At 45.0% G+C, this 16,933-nt stretch overlaps 1 protein-coding gene across 1 annotated transcript in view; it reads right to left on the reverse strand.

Moving 5' to 3' along the window:
• Positions 1-16,933, reverse strand: part of EXOC4 (exocyst complex component 4) — a 726,477-nt gene that overhangs the window by 12,691 nt on the left and 696,853 nt on the right. The window lies entirely within an intron of this gene.

Below are 16,933 nucleotides of genomic sequence, written 5' to 3' on the forward strand. Positions count from 1 at the left end.
GAAAGGAAGCAGTAATATGGGGTTGTTACAAGGATCAAATGATGAAGAAGAGTGGCTGGAAAGGAGTAAGTGTTGTTAAGTGTCTACTACGTGAATGTCTTCTGCCCCCTCCCAGAACATAGGGGCTGTGACAGCAGCGTTGGATTCGGTCTCACTCCTTGGTACCTCCTGGCCTGAGAACAAGACATCTATGGGTGTGGAATCAATGAAAAGGAACGGGTGAATGAGAGATCCGACAGTCAGCCCATCTCTTAAGTGACAAAGGACACAGTAAAAAGCAGTCTGAGATTCTTCGAAACTAATGGGGAAGCACCTATGAATGAAAGAGGTGCTCTGTGTAAAAGGAGGGGTCCTGTGACCCAGCTCTGGGAGGGAGATGTGGAGCACCTCTGTGGGGGTCACCTGGCTGCAAATAAAATAGGGGGGACAGAGAGAAGAGACCCATTTCTGGCTCATGATGTGCAATCCGCCATCTTCTCTTTCATCCTCCAGTGGAGTTAGACACGAATCCCACAACTTTTCTCTGATGCATATGACCTCAGACATTTCTTGGTTTCTCTGAACTTCAGTTTCTTCATTTATATGTGGGGTAGGTCATGTAACATCACAAGTTAAGTTTGAGGATTAAATCAAATGACATGGTAGGTATGCCTTTGATCCCAACGCCGTTAGGACCCTGCTAGGGTTTTGTTTTGAACTTGTGGATCTAGTATCTACCCCTTTCCCTCGTTCTTTCATGTCTGCCTTCAAACATCCTTATGTTTCTCCTCTTTTGAAAACAAAAACAAGAGAAAAAAACCCCCCAAATCCAAACAACAAACTCCACAACCTTCATGCAATCCTCTGTCCACTCTGTCTCTCGTTTCTTTTCTCCTTTTCATTGTTAAATTTCTTGAACAAATCATTTGTATTCACTGTCTCTCCTTCTAAAGCCTCCATTTTGTGAAACTACATTTTAAAAAGTCACCAATGACATTCTAGTACATAAACACAATGGGTTTTCCTTAGTCGTCTTCCTCTGGGGTTTTCCATTCGGAACTCAACTCTCTTTAAGTCACGTTACTAGATCCTTCTCGAGCTGCCTCAGATTCTTCCAGTTCTTTCTTGGCTCCTCTTCTGTCTGTTGGCTGCAGGCATTCCTCACCGGCAGGCCTTGGCCTTTCCTTCTCCTCTCTCTGCTTCCAAGTCTTACCTGTGCATGAGATGTTTTTCCTCAAGTTCTCGTCTCTTAACAGATCAAAGCTTTATTTTCATGGGTTTCCGGACATTTCTACTAGATGCCCTTATCAGGTGCCTAACTTCCAAAGTTTGCAAAACCTCAAAATATCAGTGTCTCTATTGACTCTTGTCTGATCATCACCGGGTCTGGGTCTATCAGCGTAATGTCCCTTATGCTCCTTGCTTATCTCCAATCTCATTACCGCAGATCGGATAGGAGTCTCTTCTCAGTAGGTTATGATAACTATTTCCTACTGGAGTCTCTCATGCTCACTCACTTGCCCAGACTAATATTCTCTGGTTCCAACCAGATCAGATTACTATTCTGTATAAAATAAACAAACAAATAAGCAAACAAAAAACCCAAAACAAGGCGTGCCTAGGTGGCTCAGTGGGTTAAGCCTCTGCCTTCTGCTCAGGTCATGATCTCAGGGTCCTGGGATCGAGCCCCACATGAGGCTCTCTGCTCAGCGGGGAGCCTGGTCCCCCTCCCCGCCCCCGCTCTCTGCCTGCCTCTCTATGATCTCTTTGTGATCTCTCTCTCTGTGTCAAATAAATAAATAAAATCTTAAAAAAAACAAACAAACCCAAAACAAAAAAGACTTGTGTGTTCACTGATGTCCACAGGATCAAGTCCCCAAACTTCTAACACCGACATCCAAGGTGGCCCCCATTCTACCCGTTCTTCCATCTTCTCCCTGTGTCAACCTTCTATTTAAGTCAAACAGAGCTACTCATTTCTCTAGAACATACTTTGTCCTTTTTCACACCGGACTCGTGGATCAAAGCCTAAATAACCCTCAAGACTGATGAAATCTCTTTCTACTACGAAGCTCTCCCCTGAACAACTTCTTCCTTCTCTGTTACTGCATGGGTCCCCCATTTAACATGAGACATTCCAGGCAGGATCTGCTTTTGAAAGAGGTTATTAAGATTCTTTAAGAAGAGTGATACAATAAAAAAAAAGTTACTAGGGTCTAACAGGAGGCTATAATAGCACCTACCCCATAGAGTGTTACTGAGCTAATACCTGTAAAGTGCTTAAAACAGTGTCTGGCACCTAATACACAGATGTTCGTTGAATAAGCAAAATAAAAGGTACAAACAAGCATATGGTACAAAGCCTTTTACTCCACTCCTGTCTCCTAGCTAGCAACCCTGTTTCCTTTCCTAGAGCCTATCACCACTACTAGTTTCCTGGGTAGCCTTCCAGAAACATTTTACACATACACCCGTGTAGTTTTGTGTGTGTGTGTGTGCATGCACGCTCACATGTAATTTAAAGAGAAATGGTGTTTACATGCTCTCTGCACTTGGCTTTTCCCACTTAACTATATATCTTGGAGATGGTTCCATTTCAGTACATATCGACCTGCCTCATTCTTCTTAATGGCTGCAGAGGATTCCATTGTTTGGATGCACCATAATATGGATTTATTACCTTCTCCCAGAACGCGGGCCTCCTGATGACAAAGACGATGTCTTACGACTCTCCGTGGCTTCCTCAGTGCTGATAGGGCGCCTTTCAAAACCATTCTTTGTTTATTCGCTCAACAAACATTTAAGCGTCAGTTGGGCATCAGGTAGTCTCTAATAGGTTCTGGGGCTGCAGAAGTGAGTTCAGGGGCTGCTCTCTGGAGAGGACAGTAGCCATGTGATTACAGCAGCGTGATAGGGGCTGTAATAAAGGTACACATGAGACTCCCTAAGATCACAGATGGGGGGACTGTACACTTCTTAGAGCAGTCAGGGAAGGCTGCTTGGAGGCAACGTTGGTGCTGAGGCAGACACAAGGGGAAGAAAGTGCTCCATGCTCGAAGTCAGTGGAATGTGAAAACTAGTTAGGAAGGTGGGATGAATAGGGTATTTACAGGGAAGTGGCTCCAGATGGTTTAGTCCTCACTGGGGTACAAGGGTTACATGGAGGGGGAGGGAGGGACAGAAGGTCAGCGAGGTAAGGTGGAGCCAGGTCAACACAGACCTTTTGTGTCACGCCAGAAACCTGGGACCCACGGTAGGAGGAAGGGTAGGTGGAATGAGGGGACGAGGGTGAGACTGACTTAGAGTTGCTAACCTTTTACTCTGCCTATGTTGTTCCAACTAAACAATCGTTATCATTTCCAGGATTTTTTATGTAGTTATTCTAAAGATTTATTTATTTATCTGAGAGAAAGCGAGTGCACACACGGGTAGGGGGAGGGGCAGGAGGAGAGAATCCTCAAGCAGACTGACTGCTGAGTGCGGGGCCCCAATGTGGGGCTCGAGCCCTTGACCCACGAGTTCTCAACGTGAGCTGAAACCAGGAGTCAGATGCTTAACCAACTGAGCCACCGAGGCGACCCTATTATGAGGATTTAATAAAGGAAGGCCTTTTAATACTCCTCAAGTAGGAAGGTAATTATTTCAGAACAAAAAATTGTATTTTCTTTGATGAGAAACTCACTACAGGATCATTATTTTTCTAATTGTCCTAAAGATGAGGATGGTTTTGCTTCAGTTTCCAGCCTGGCATTGGGGAACCAGTGCTGGGGAAGGCATCTGAAGACAGAGGGTTTGAGAAACAAGTCAAATGTGAGGACAGCTGGGATGTAGAAAGACCTCTTGGGCTGTAGGGTGTACATCGGCCCCTGTGAGAAGCAAGGGAACCTTCCGACTGTCCAATTACCCAGCTTCTCCCTGGTTTGCTCAATATCTCCTGGTCAGACCGTATCAGTGTTCCAGGTGTCCTCACCATGTCCCCAAGCATACAGCGGAACAAAATCAACGTCCGAAATGCCAACACCTCAGCAGAAAAACACATCCTGCTGTCACCTCTAGGGCCTTCCATTCAGGTCAACACTGGCCTGGAACCGTGATGACACACTCAGCAGGATGGAGAAGAGGCAGAGAGGGAAGGGCAGCGGCAGCAGGAACAGAAGATGGCAAGAGGGACGCCTTTCACCAAAAGGTACCACCTATTTCTACTCTTCCACTGGGCTGTTGGAAAAACAAGGCAAGGAGGACCAAGATGTATATAATCATATATAAAATTCTAAATTAAGAGTACGATCATCATCTTAATTTAATCTCTCGACAACCACACACAACAGACTTGATAACCTTAGTCTGGCAGATACAGAGAGAATCTGGGAAAAAGGTCACTAGTTTCATGGATTGACGCTGGATTCCAAGCCTGGTCTGTGGGATTCTCTCCCAGTCGGGGGATTCTCCATGGGGATCCCAGGAGCACTGGTAACTGACGGTGGTGTTCTAGTGCAGGGCAAGAATTTACACCAGATTTTTCTTTTACAATCGGGATTTGAGTCTGGGGAGGGTGTCTGGAGGGATATGAGGTAAAACAGGATATAATTAGCCACGGGGAAATTCATTCTGAGAGTCTGCAGAGAAAATCCAGTGTGGAGGGACAGAACAGACATTTTTTTCAACGGGCCCTTTCCATATAAAAGACTAATGCGAGACTGTTCAACAATGCCGTTCTCCTAAGTCTATAAATAAAGAAAAGGGTGTTTGATGGGGAAAATATATATAGCATTTGCATTCTTTTTGTAAGAAGAAAAAAGTATCCGACTTGAAAAACCTCCCAGAAAGGGCACCATAGGAGAGAAAGGTCTTAGAGCGCGGTTAATACTTCTATTTAAATGCTAATGCTAACCTATAGCGCCCGACCACACAAAAATGAAAGTTTTTCAAAGACCATGAAGTGAATTTAAAATGAAAACCTAATTTCCTGAATAAAAGATTTTTTATTTCGGCAGAGAAGCGGATACATGGTATTGCACGAGAGGAGTATCCTGCCGATCAGGGTAAAAACCAGCTGCAAAACCACAGCGAGCCGGGCTAACCGCAGGGACAGGCGGCTGCCTCTGTCACATACCTGGGTTTCCCTTCAGAAGACTTCCCTTTGGAGTTCAGCGTTTGCCCCTGATGGTGCCTGATGGAGGGTGCGGCTCCCCACCCCCCCACTCCACCCACCCCCCCACCTCTGGAAGGAAAGGTAGAGCCCCAGGCAAGGAGGAGTCACAAGGTGGGGTGGGGGGGCGACATTCACATGGTCGCAGCCACGCTCTACAGTTAAGTCTTGTAGTTTACTGTGCGCAGGTTGTATCTCAGTAAGAGTGTACTACCTTCCTCCCCCATCCACCTAAAACACAGAAAAGAAAATGAGAACAGGCAATAGGCCAGGTGTTGGGGGTGGGTACCCGGACATGTATTTTTAACTCAGCCTCGCATCCTAACATTATGACAAATGCTGGTTTTATGAACCTTGAAAACAGTATGGGGGCAAAAGAAGCTCATCACAAAAAACCACACGTTATAGGATTCCGTTTAAATGGTATCTCCAGAAGATGCAAACCCACAGAGACAGAAAGGAGATTAGTGGCTGCCAGGGGTGGGAGTCGGGAAACCAGGAGTGCCTGATAACGGATACAGGGTTTCCTTTCGGGTTGATGAAAATGCTCTCAAATTACCTAGTGATGATAACCGCCCAACCGTACACCATCCAAAAAACCCCACGTGAATCGCACACTTTAAAAGGGTTAATGTTTATGGTATGTAAATTGTATCTCAAGCTGTTATAAAAATGCTAATTTTATGAACTACAACCCTGACTTCTTTAGCTACACGGAGGATGTACACCCACAGCCAATAGTGGTGTGAAGATTGACCCATTAATCAAGACATTTGCTGCAGTTCAATGTTCGCCCGGGACATTTGCAGAAAAGATTCTGTCAGCTGACGGATATGGAAACATTTTCACTAGCTCCCCTATCCACCAAGTTCCCCTGAAATGTACCAAAGCCATTTGCAGGGCTCCATACTTTGGTAGGTCTTCCCACGATGCCTCCTCCAAAGCCTTTGCACAGAATGCCTTTGGACTGCCTCTAGTTGTGCACGCTAATCTCAAGATAAGTTTATGACACGAATAATGAACAACCCCAGTTAGGACTGGGGACAGTTTTATGCACATGGTTATGGAGTAACAGAAATATAACCACAGGGCATCTCAATGGCTCCATCTGTTAAGCGTCTGCCTTCAACTCAAGTCATGATGCCGGGGTGATGGAGTCTAGCACTGGGCTCCCTGCTCAGCGGGGAGTCTGCTTTTCCCTCTCCCTCTGCCCCTTTGCCCAACTCATGCACTCTCTCTCTCTCTCTAATAAATAAATCTTGGTGGGGGGGAGAAATATAACCGGGCTGACAATTCACAATTGATTATTTTGATGTTTTGTTGAGGGGAAACAATTAGTATTTATTTAACACTAGATGGCAGACGCTTTCCCGGTGCCCTGGATTTCATCCTCATGGCCAGAACTCACAAAGGCTAAATACCTAAGGCCACCTGGTTGGTTAACAACAGTCTGAATTCTTCCTGCCTGATAATACACTATCCTAGCTTACCTAGCTTACCTCGCCCAGATCATTCCAGAAAAACTCTGAAATGGGACGTGAGGAAACAGTTTATACTCGGGAGCAAGCCCAGGGAAACATAACTGTTTGTAACGGAAAGCCCCACTGAGATGCTCCTTGTGACGGCCCTATGTAAACTGTAAATGCTATGAAAATACACCTATTTGGAAAAAACATATTATTATTATTATTATTATTATTATTATTATTTGAGCCTGGATGTTGGATGGGGGGACATTAGAAGCTGAAGTGCAGACGACTCCTCACCGTGTGGCTGCCGTGCTAGCTTCTGCGAAGTTAAAGCAGAGGAGGAGACTTGCTGCCATGATCTGCTCTCCACCAGCTGCCCTTCGGGTCTTTATTCACGGTAATGAGTGACCTTCCAACGCTGAGTTGAGGCTGCCCGAGGGAAGGTGGAGGGCAGGATGGCCTGTGATCCCAGCGAGTACAGGTTTGGAAGGAAAAATATGCTGAGTCTCCATAGGAAAAACGGAAAGTTATTCCAAAGACAGCAAAATAGCCTGGAAACCTGAGCCCAGTGTTTCGCAAATATTAGAGAAGGCTGGGGGAAAGAGCGAGAGGGCGTATTCCATTCACTTCACATTCACAACCTTCAGAATCAGTGTTTCTTAGTTTCCAGGGCTTTCAAAAATTGAACGAACCTCCACAGTGCTTCACATATGGTCTGGTGGGTCTGGTGGGCTCTGGAAGCAAGCAGGATGTGCCTGTTGGTTATTCTGTGGCCCCGGGGAAACACTGCTCTCGGGACATGAGGATCCGTGGAGGAAACTCGACAAGAGGAAAATGGCACAGGGGATTACTTGGGGTTATCCACGAGTCTGGAAAGTCATGAGCACGCCCGCTCTGCCCGGATCTCCAAGCTGCTGGTCCGGTCACTAGACTCCAGCATTATCAGGCCAGTGTCACTAACCAAGGCTATCCCAAATACCCTGCCTCAAATTAGGACTACGGGTTGAGCTGTGGACACTGAGCAAGGGGGTGTGGAAAAGAATGGGCAAGAAACCAGTAAGCCTTCAGTCTGCCCTTTCTATAGCGAGACTGTTTGGGCCAGTTCCCTGCCTCCCCTGCCTCCAAACTTCCATCTCAATGGTCTAAATGCAGGGACCAGGAGAGAACGCACCTGCTGCCCTGAAACTTACAAGAGCATGTAGCATACCTGCTGTTAGAGTTCAAAACCAAAGGCCAAGACCATCTGAGGCTCTGCTGGGAGATGTGACATGTGACCTCCGGGCCAGAAAGGAACCGCTACGTCTGGAGAGCCCTGATGTGCCACCCAGGCAGCTGGCGGTGTCCCTCCCCATGCAGGTTTGTACTTCTGCTGAGAATCTGCTTTACCGGGAAACATTTCCAGTGTTTTCAGAGAGGAACATTTCAAGTGCAGTGGTGAAACACACATTGGTTGGTGACCCAAATGTCTCAGCAAATATTTTCTCAGGCTGCAGGTGCACGTGTTTACAGACCCCGTGGGGAGCAAACCTGCAGGGATGTTTTGGAAATACTTGCCTGGGGAGAGAAATCGCAATGCTATCGAGTGCAGCCAGGATGTCACGAAGAAAATGCCTCTGTGTCCTTTTATATTCCGTGTGACACTGCAGACACGACATCTCGTGTGCATCTCTTCCAGTCCTTGCCCTGTCACTAGATAATGAGTGACCTCGATCACAGCACGTAAGGCCGGAGTACCTCAGTTTCCCTATCTGGACGCAGACACGGGTTGACTAGAAAGATGACATCTGAACATCATCCTAAACCATGACAGAGACTAAAGTGGGAGGAGGGGTAGCCGTGTTGTTATTATTTCCATTTTCCAGCTAACGAAATTTACGCTTTGGAGAGATAAGCCCCCAGGTCTAACAGCTTATCAACAGGAGAACTTCCAATCTTCATCTCCTAAGCCCCCAAGCCTGCAACTTTTCTTTTTTTTTTTCTTTTTATTTTTAAAGATTTTTATTTATTTATTTGACAGACAGAGATCACAAGTCGGCAGAGAAGCAGGCAGAGAGAGAGGAAGGGAAGCAGGCTCCCCGCTGAGTGGAGAGCCCAACGTGGGGTTCGATCCCAGGACCCTAAGACCATGACCCGAGCTGAAGGCAGAGGCTTTAACCCACTGAGCCACCCAGGCGCCCCAAGCCTGGAACTTTTCTATCACACCACACAGTCTCGTGACCAATTTCCTGGCTTCCTGGGTGTCTCTCTACTGAAGCACGGTGTCCCCGGTCATAGATGGCCCACATTTATGATTGGTCCACTTAACTTTGATTTCTTCCCCACCATGCCTTATGTCACTCAATCTGCTCTGGGAGAAAAAAACAACACCAACCATGTTTTTGACAAGAGCATCAAGCTCCCTGGGAATGCAGGAGATGGGGCCCAATTTCATGGCATATTCAATTGAAAGTAATAGCGGCTCCATTGTAATAAAAAGCTTTATTGTGCTTTGTAATGAAGACACAAAGCACTTAGTTGAAATCACAGTCTTTTAAACTCATCTGCTTTATACTCTACCGCAGAGATGCAGCTACAAAGGGATTCAGGGAATTTTACAGCATGAATGCCTCACGGTAGCCATAGCTCTGAGTGGGAACCTTGGCTTTGCCAGGGGACTACCTCTGGGGTCAGCGTTTCTCATCTTTTCTCTCCTTGCTGTGTTTATGGAAGGCACTCTCTGATCTTTCTGGATGCTTATTCTACTTGTGAGGATTGACAGGCTTCCCCCAAAGCTCCATTACACATTACATGATCTCAGGCAGGGTATACAAGCCCCATCCCACCTACCTCTCTCTACACACACACACACACACACACACACACACACACACACACACAGCCACATGTGCACACCAGAATAACAGACTGCTTGCTCAGTGGGAGGAGAGGAAAATGAGGATTTTCTAGCCCTTAAATAAAGATTATAACTGTTGTTGGGCTGTACAAAGATACAGAGTAATTAAAAAGCTCTTCAAAGAATGGAATAAGTACATTAAATCCAGTTAAATAATTTTTCAGAAACACTGCAAGCCACCCTTCTTGCTGTTTCATTCTCTTACAATGAACCGAAGGAAGAATATCTCATTCTCCAAATGGAACTTTATGGAGTTTCAATAAGCCCCCTCAGCACTTATCTGAATCTTTAATTAGTTCTATAATATACTGATGATATCAAGCCTAATTAAATTTATATAGATAAGGCGCAATGAAATTCTAACCAAGTGAGCTGGAAAGCATATATTAAAAAGTAAATTTAATGGTTCAAGCTGATAACCACAATTTTCTATCAAAAAATTAAATTCAATTTACATGTTGTATTCAAATTGATTTTGAGTGTGCAAATTATTGGAAAAATCTCCTGAATGTATCAGTAAAATTGCTAATCCAGTCTGTTTAAATATCAGTTATTAATGTCTGCATTTGCAAATAAGCCACACACATTTGCAGTTTTACTGCATGTGGTAAAAATTATCTAAACCTTATGCCATTTTATTAAGAATACTAAGTGATTTTTCTTTTAGCTTCCTGCATAAATTAAGGGGCCAAAGAAATGACTACTGGGTCTAAAGAAAAGTCAGCAATTCACTATACAGCAAGGCAAAGATGATACATATTTTTTGCTGACTAAAGCAGTTCACTTTACTCTTTGGGAACAAGCGATTATGATGGGAAAATCCATCCTTATTTGGAATCCACTGGAATGGAACCATGCACAAGGATCTGATGCCATAATCACACATTTGGCGGTGTTTGCCAACAGTTTTGGGAGGGGAAGGGAAATACATTGTTACGCTTATCAGAGAGAAAGGTACACACCAGAAGATTATACTTCAGCCAAGAGATATGCTTGGGAAGCAATATTAACTATATACTGGATTATTCAAAGACAAGGCCCAACCACCTGTACCGTACATGATAATCAATAATTGTGCCATTCTTGGTTTTCACAGGTGACTGGCTACCATTTAGAATGATCAGCATTGAATATGCGTCTTTTTCTTTGCTGACATACAAGAACATTGAAGATGTTACAAATATTGTTAATTAAGCTTCAGTGACCTCAGAATTAGCTGTATGTTTGTACAAATTTCTGCATTGATTCCTTGGGACCAGCCATTATCTGCTTTCCCCAAAACATACCTTTATTACTCTTGGATTCCACCGGTTAGAAAGCTATCTTTGAAATGACCAAATATTTATTAAACATCTATTATATGTCATGTGCTTGCGTTACGGAAGATACCAATAATATGCCAATGATGTCAGAGAATAGGAAAATGAGTGTCGAGGAGTCGAGCATTCCAGAAAAGGGATGATAGGTAGTGCGACGCATTTTGAAGAGTAGGAAGCTGGGGCGCCTGGGTGGCTCAGTGGGTTAAGCCTCTGCCTTCAGCTCAGGTCATGATCCCAGGGTCCTGGGATGGAGCCTCACATCAGGCTCCCTGCTCGGCAAGAAACCTGCTTCTCCCTCTCCCGCTTCCCCTGCTTGTGTTCCTTCTCTCACTTGACTCTCTCTCTCTGTCAAATAAATAAATAAAATCTTAAAAAAAAAAGAGTGGGAAGTTTAAGAATAAGAACAGTCAGAAAGAACAAATGCATGGACTCCAATGTAAGGAGCACTGTCTGATCAATGGGAACAGAAGTTTCTGGAATAAACGATGAGAGAAGCTGGCCAATTAAGGAAGGACAATGAATAGGATAATTTTTATTCAAGCCTATAAAGTCTGGGCTGGATAATTTGAAATAAAGTTGCTCTAAGGATGGAGTGACAAATTAATTTAAGGGAAACAACATCACAAAGGATAGCTGACATTAGAAAAATATAAATACCCTCTGAAGAATTGTTGCTTTATTCCAAATGTGGGAGGGCAGTGATGGTGGAAACAGTAAAACAGCAGCAGAAGCTGGAACCTTCTGGAGGAAGAAAGAGTCAACGCGTCTTTGTGTTTAACAGGATATATGCGATTGGCAAGACTGATGAATGCGCCATGGACGGTGTTAGGAATTTCTAGAAAGTACAGTCTAAGGTTAAGGTACTAAGGCTCAGCTTTGGCAGACCTTGAGCCTGTTTTTACAGAGAACCAAAACCACAGCGAATGGGCCTGTTAGTCTGTTATTAAGAATTTGAAAACTTAAGAGGAAGAATTGCTCGGCCCTGACAGAGACGATGAAAGAGAATAGGGGGCCAACGCCAATTCAGATATCCCTCCTGAATGAAGAATGCTCTTGAGTTTAGAAGGGGGAACTTGCTTTATGAGAGAATAAGATGAACTCCTTTCAAATGCAAACTCTTCAACAAAGTGAAAGCCTGTGGATTCTGACCCCTTGTCCCAACCCCCATAGCTGTTCATTCTGTCGGGGCCCCTGAGCACAACAGTCTGAACCGCTGGCGGGGTGGGGGGGGGTGGTCTGTTCTGAACGGGGAACTCTGAGGAAGGGCAGTGAAGAGGGAAACACTCAAGGCCTGGCAAGATGATATCATTTCGCATTACTGTGATGGCCTGTTCCCATCCCTAACTTTTGTTCAGAATGTTCCAAGGATGAGAGAGCAAATACAGAGGGTCAAAGAAAAGGGACTGGGACTCTCACAGCGCCTTTTGAAAACTCAGTCAAATCGTGGACTGCCTTGCCAGAAAACAATGAAATCGACATCCACACGGATTTTGCATCTAGTTTTGGGGTTTATGGACCCCCTGTAGCGGCATTATGCACTTCATGCGAGGATTACCCGGTTTAGACTCTAAATGCTACACACAGACATCACCCCCCCCACAGACATACAAATATCTGCATCTTCATATACAGACTCATCTTTTCTGCACCAGGCATACGTGTGTGTGCACGCGCCCATGCGCACATACACCTGTCCGCCTATCAAGCTGTACGTAACTCTCTTCCACCTGCTTGGGATTCTCATTTATCAGGATCTCTGCTCACACCAGATGGAAGCAGGAACGTGGGGCAATTTAAGGTGGGTGGATCTTTCCGTGTTGCAGCCAGGAAATGAAAGGAGAAACCTCCGTGTCACCGCAAGCAGGAACGCGGGTTATGGGATTTATTGGTAGAGACACACACATCTGCTTATCTTGACATGGGCACCTTGAGCGCTCTGAGACTGCTGGGGTAAGCCAATGTTCATTTACTTTCATTCTAGGGCCCTCTCCCAGAGCCAGCCAAGCCACAGGAGGGTTCATACCAAGCCCAGGGAGCTTACAAGGGCCCCTCGTTATTGCCGAGGGTGATATACAGAGATAGAGGGCATCCTACGGTTTTTGGTACAGACCTCCTCCCACTTCACTACCTGAAAAGACGAGGGCATGGGGGCCATGCAGGGCACCGAAGGAGCATAATGTAGAAATAGGGAAACAAGTACAACAGAGATGAGAGTAAATTAGAAGGAAGAGTCAGGGAGAGCCAAGGAATCAGAAGGAAGTCACAGAGAATAAAATGTTTTGCAAGTGATTTCTCCAAAAGGATTAATGTGCCCACCTCACTCAGCTCAGCACTCTCTGGCAATTTAAAAGACAAATTAGAGAGGCCAACAACGTCTGTACAGCGGACTTCACGCAGCGGCTCTGGAAGCGCATCAAGGTAAATACAGACGTCAAGAGGATGAACCCAGCACTTGGCGAAAACAGTCTCATTCTGCAATGTGTCACAGGCCCTGGAATTAACAAAGGCTTTAATCTTTCTATGTGTTTCTATGTGTTTACTGGATCCGCCTGGGGGAGTCTCAGGCTGCCCCATCTCGGGCCGCATGTTAAGCCCGAAACCCATCACGCAGAAGCTCCCCATCCGCCTGGTGCAGATGCCTCTCAGCTCAACGAACTCAGACAGGCCCCATCTGCCAGATATGCTGATTCCCACACGATCAACACGCAGTTCCTGAGCCCGGCGCTTCTTAGACCTGCCTCCGAGAGCGTGATGTCTGTGCTGCGGCTCGGGCCACAGAAGGGGAGGGAGGCGGATGCGGCGCCAGATTTCATTCCCATCTTGACCTTTCGAAGGGAAGTTGTGGAAAGACAAGCTACCTTTTTTAGTTCACTGGTACTCGGAGTGCTAGGCATTTTGCACAGAACTCCCTGCGTTCAGAACCAGTTGGTAAGTAGTAAGACGCCGAGGATTACTATTTTATAACTGGAAATACTGGCATGAGAAATATGTGCTTTTTCAAGAACTTCCAGCGTTCAGGGAAGAAATGTGGAGGGGAAGCTAGCAAGAGGAGGTCTCCATGCACGAGGAGCAATGGGGACAGCTCACTTCTAAATCGTGCCTGACACATTCACGGCAAAGCGTGTGAAGCCACGGATGCCATGGGAAGACTGTCATGTCTCATTGTCTTGGTGAAGGATGCGAGGGGTGCAGAGTCTAACACCGGGCCCGTGTCTTGACAGATGGGTGTTGGAACTAATTGAGATGATACATTTGAACTTCTCTGGGTCTCTCTGCTAGAGAAATTCAATTATTATTGAATTATAATCCTCTAATGTATTTTATTCACCATCTCACGCTTTTTGATTATCTGAGCCTGATTTCTTTTTATAATTCAAAGTGTTCCAGGGAAGGAATAAAGTTACCATGGTCTCCTTCTGTGAGGAATCCATTCCACTGAAATCCCCTTCAATGGAGCTCCGTAGGGTTCGGCTCAGGGCACTGTGGGAGCAGTGTGCAGTCCTTTGATTGAGAAAACTTGGTCAAAAGCACGGATATCTTTACCTTTTGGTCGTTACCCTTGCTGCCTTTCATCCCTCCTCTTGTTACTATATTCATGCTTCAAATGAGAATCAAATTCTTCTGCCTTGCCTAATTTGACTCACTTTTCCATAATGTTGGCTGACCACCCAACACATAAAAATGGGGGGACCAAGCTACACACCCTCTTGCATGCTACTATAGGAAGAGTTAGCAACTGCTGTCATTTTCCTTATATTTATACCATTGGCAGTTTCACTTAAGCCTTAAAACCATCCTAACAGGGGCACCTGGCTAGCTCAGGTCATAATCCCAGCATCCTGGGATTGAGCCCCACAGCAGGTTCTCTGCTCAGCAGGGAGCCTGCTTCCCCCCCTCTCTCTGCCTGCCTGCTTATGATCTCTCTCTCTCTGTCAAATAAATAAATAAATAAAATCTTAAAAACAAAACAAAACAAAAAAAAACACAAATAACCCTAACATGTAAGCCAACCGCTTCCATTTTTAGAAATAACTAAAGCATGGAAAGGTCTGGAAACTACCTGAGATCACAAAGCTACTACTAAGTGGGAGGGCTGGGATCTAAACCCTGGTTTGCATTGTGTTTCCATTTCCAAGTTGCAAAACAAGGAAGTTTTCAGAAGAGGCACAGAACCCTTCTCCCTATATAGAATCCATATATTATCACATGGCTATAGATTATCTAAAGAGAGGAAGGATCTTTTAGAACCTCTGAATTATACAAAGCTATTTAATCAAAGAAAAAATTTACTTAGCATCTCTGAGGATCCTCATTTGATACATAGCCAGAAAGAAGGAACCTACGTTTCTAGATCTTAAGAGAGAATTACTGAACAAGGCCACGAGACAGTCACTGTGGTCCTTCTCCCTCTAAACTATGTCTATAACTGATCTCCAGAGACAACAACTTTTCCTTGGTAGGGAAATCTATCGGCATGAAATCTGATCAGTTCAGTGAGAGATGAGATAATAGTTGTCATGCCAAAGTCTTAGGTTCATGCTAGAATACAAGTTGCCATTTCCAGGGACCTTCCACCAAGTCAAGTCAGCTGAGTAGCTGTAAGAAGGCAGCGGTCCCTTTCTGTTGCCAGTGTCTGGTTTAGAGGAGGATGTGTGAGACAATTAGGGCCAGTAAGATACAAGTGCAAGTCCGTTAGCGAGACTGCTTGAAAATGTTTCCTTGAGACAAAACTGAAGCAAGGGAGGGAAACTGTCCTTTTCCACTTGATGTTTTTGTGATGCTTGGAAGTGTAGGAACCTGCCTGGGACGACAGAGGGGGCTGTGGAGCATGAAGCCAACAGACCTTGAGAAGGGAACAGCAGAGAGCTGGCAAGATATAATATACATTAAACAGAGTATTATTCGGCTGTAAAAAAAAAAAAAAAAAGAACAAAATCTCACCATCTGCAAGCACACGGATGGAGCTAGAGAGGATGATGCTAAGTGAAAAAAGTCAGTCAGAGAAAGACAAATACCAATTGATTTCATTCATATGTGGAATTTAAGGAACAAAGCAAATGAACAAAGGAAAGAGACACACCAAGAAACAGACTCTCTCTCTCTCTTTTTAAACATTGTATTTATTTTTGTGAGAGACAGAGAGAGAGAGAAAGAGGGAGGGATGGAGAGAGGGAGAGGCCGGGCACAAGAGGTGGGGGATGGGCAGAGGGAGAAGCAGACCCCCTGCTGATCAGGGACCAAGATGCAGGCCTTGATCCCAGCACCCTGGGATCACGACCTGAGCCGAAGGCAGACGCTTAACCGACTGAGCCACCCCGGCACCCAAGAAACAGACTCTTAACTCTAGAGAACAAACTGATGGCTACCAGAAGGGGAGGTGAAGGGGGGACGGGTGACATAGGTGATGGGGATTCTCATGATGAGCACTGAGTCTTATATAGAGTTGTGGAATGTTTTAAATGTTTCAAGTTGCTGAGTCCCTTCCCTCTACTGTATGGAGTCAAATGTATCTAACAGATAAACCTGGTGTGAAAGACAAAACGTATAGCTCACCTGCAATACCTTTCTCCTCTTTCTGGTATTTGATTACTTTGGTGTAAAAATGCTGCCCTCTGTGATTTAAATAATTAACTATCTAAACTTCCAACTCATCTGCTGTCTGCCCCCGCTTTTTAAGAGGAAGTTATTAATGACCCTTTTGTAAACTTTTCTTCCTCTAAGGTCCTTATTTCACCTTCCATTGGGCCTCTGGCTTCCATTTTCTCTTAGCTGCATTTTTACTTTTGCCTGTGTTGTCCTACAAGCACAACCTGGTCTCCCGTGCTTTGCTGCGTGACGACCACAGAGGACATTTACATCACTGCGAGTACCGCGTATGGCTCGGTGCCCGGCCCGGTACTGTGTAAGGAGTACACGTCCCTCTCTATCGTTCAGTCATAACTGTGAGGCGTCTTCAACAGCATGCTTCTGGAACTCTGCTTTGTATTTGGACCATGAATTTTTTCTACAGTTTTTTCCCCCCCTTCAAAATTTCAGATTGGCTTTTCTTTTTCTTACATTGTTTATATTTATCATGGCTTAAGGGTTTTTTTTTTAATTCTTTTTTTTTTTAAGATTTTATTTA

This window comes from Lontra canadensis, unplaced genomic scaffold (assembly GCF_010015895.1).
Source record: "Lontra canadensis isolate GAN:19392208 unplaced genomic scaffold, GSC_riverotter_1.0 scaffold2, whole genome shotgun sequence".
NCBI classification, from domain to species: Eukaryota; Metazoa; Chordata; class Mammalia; order Carnivora; family Mustelidae; genus Lontra; species Lontra canadensis.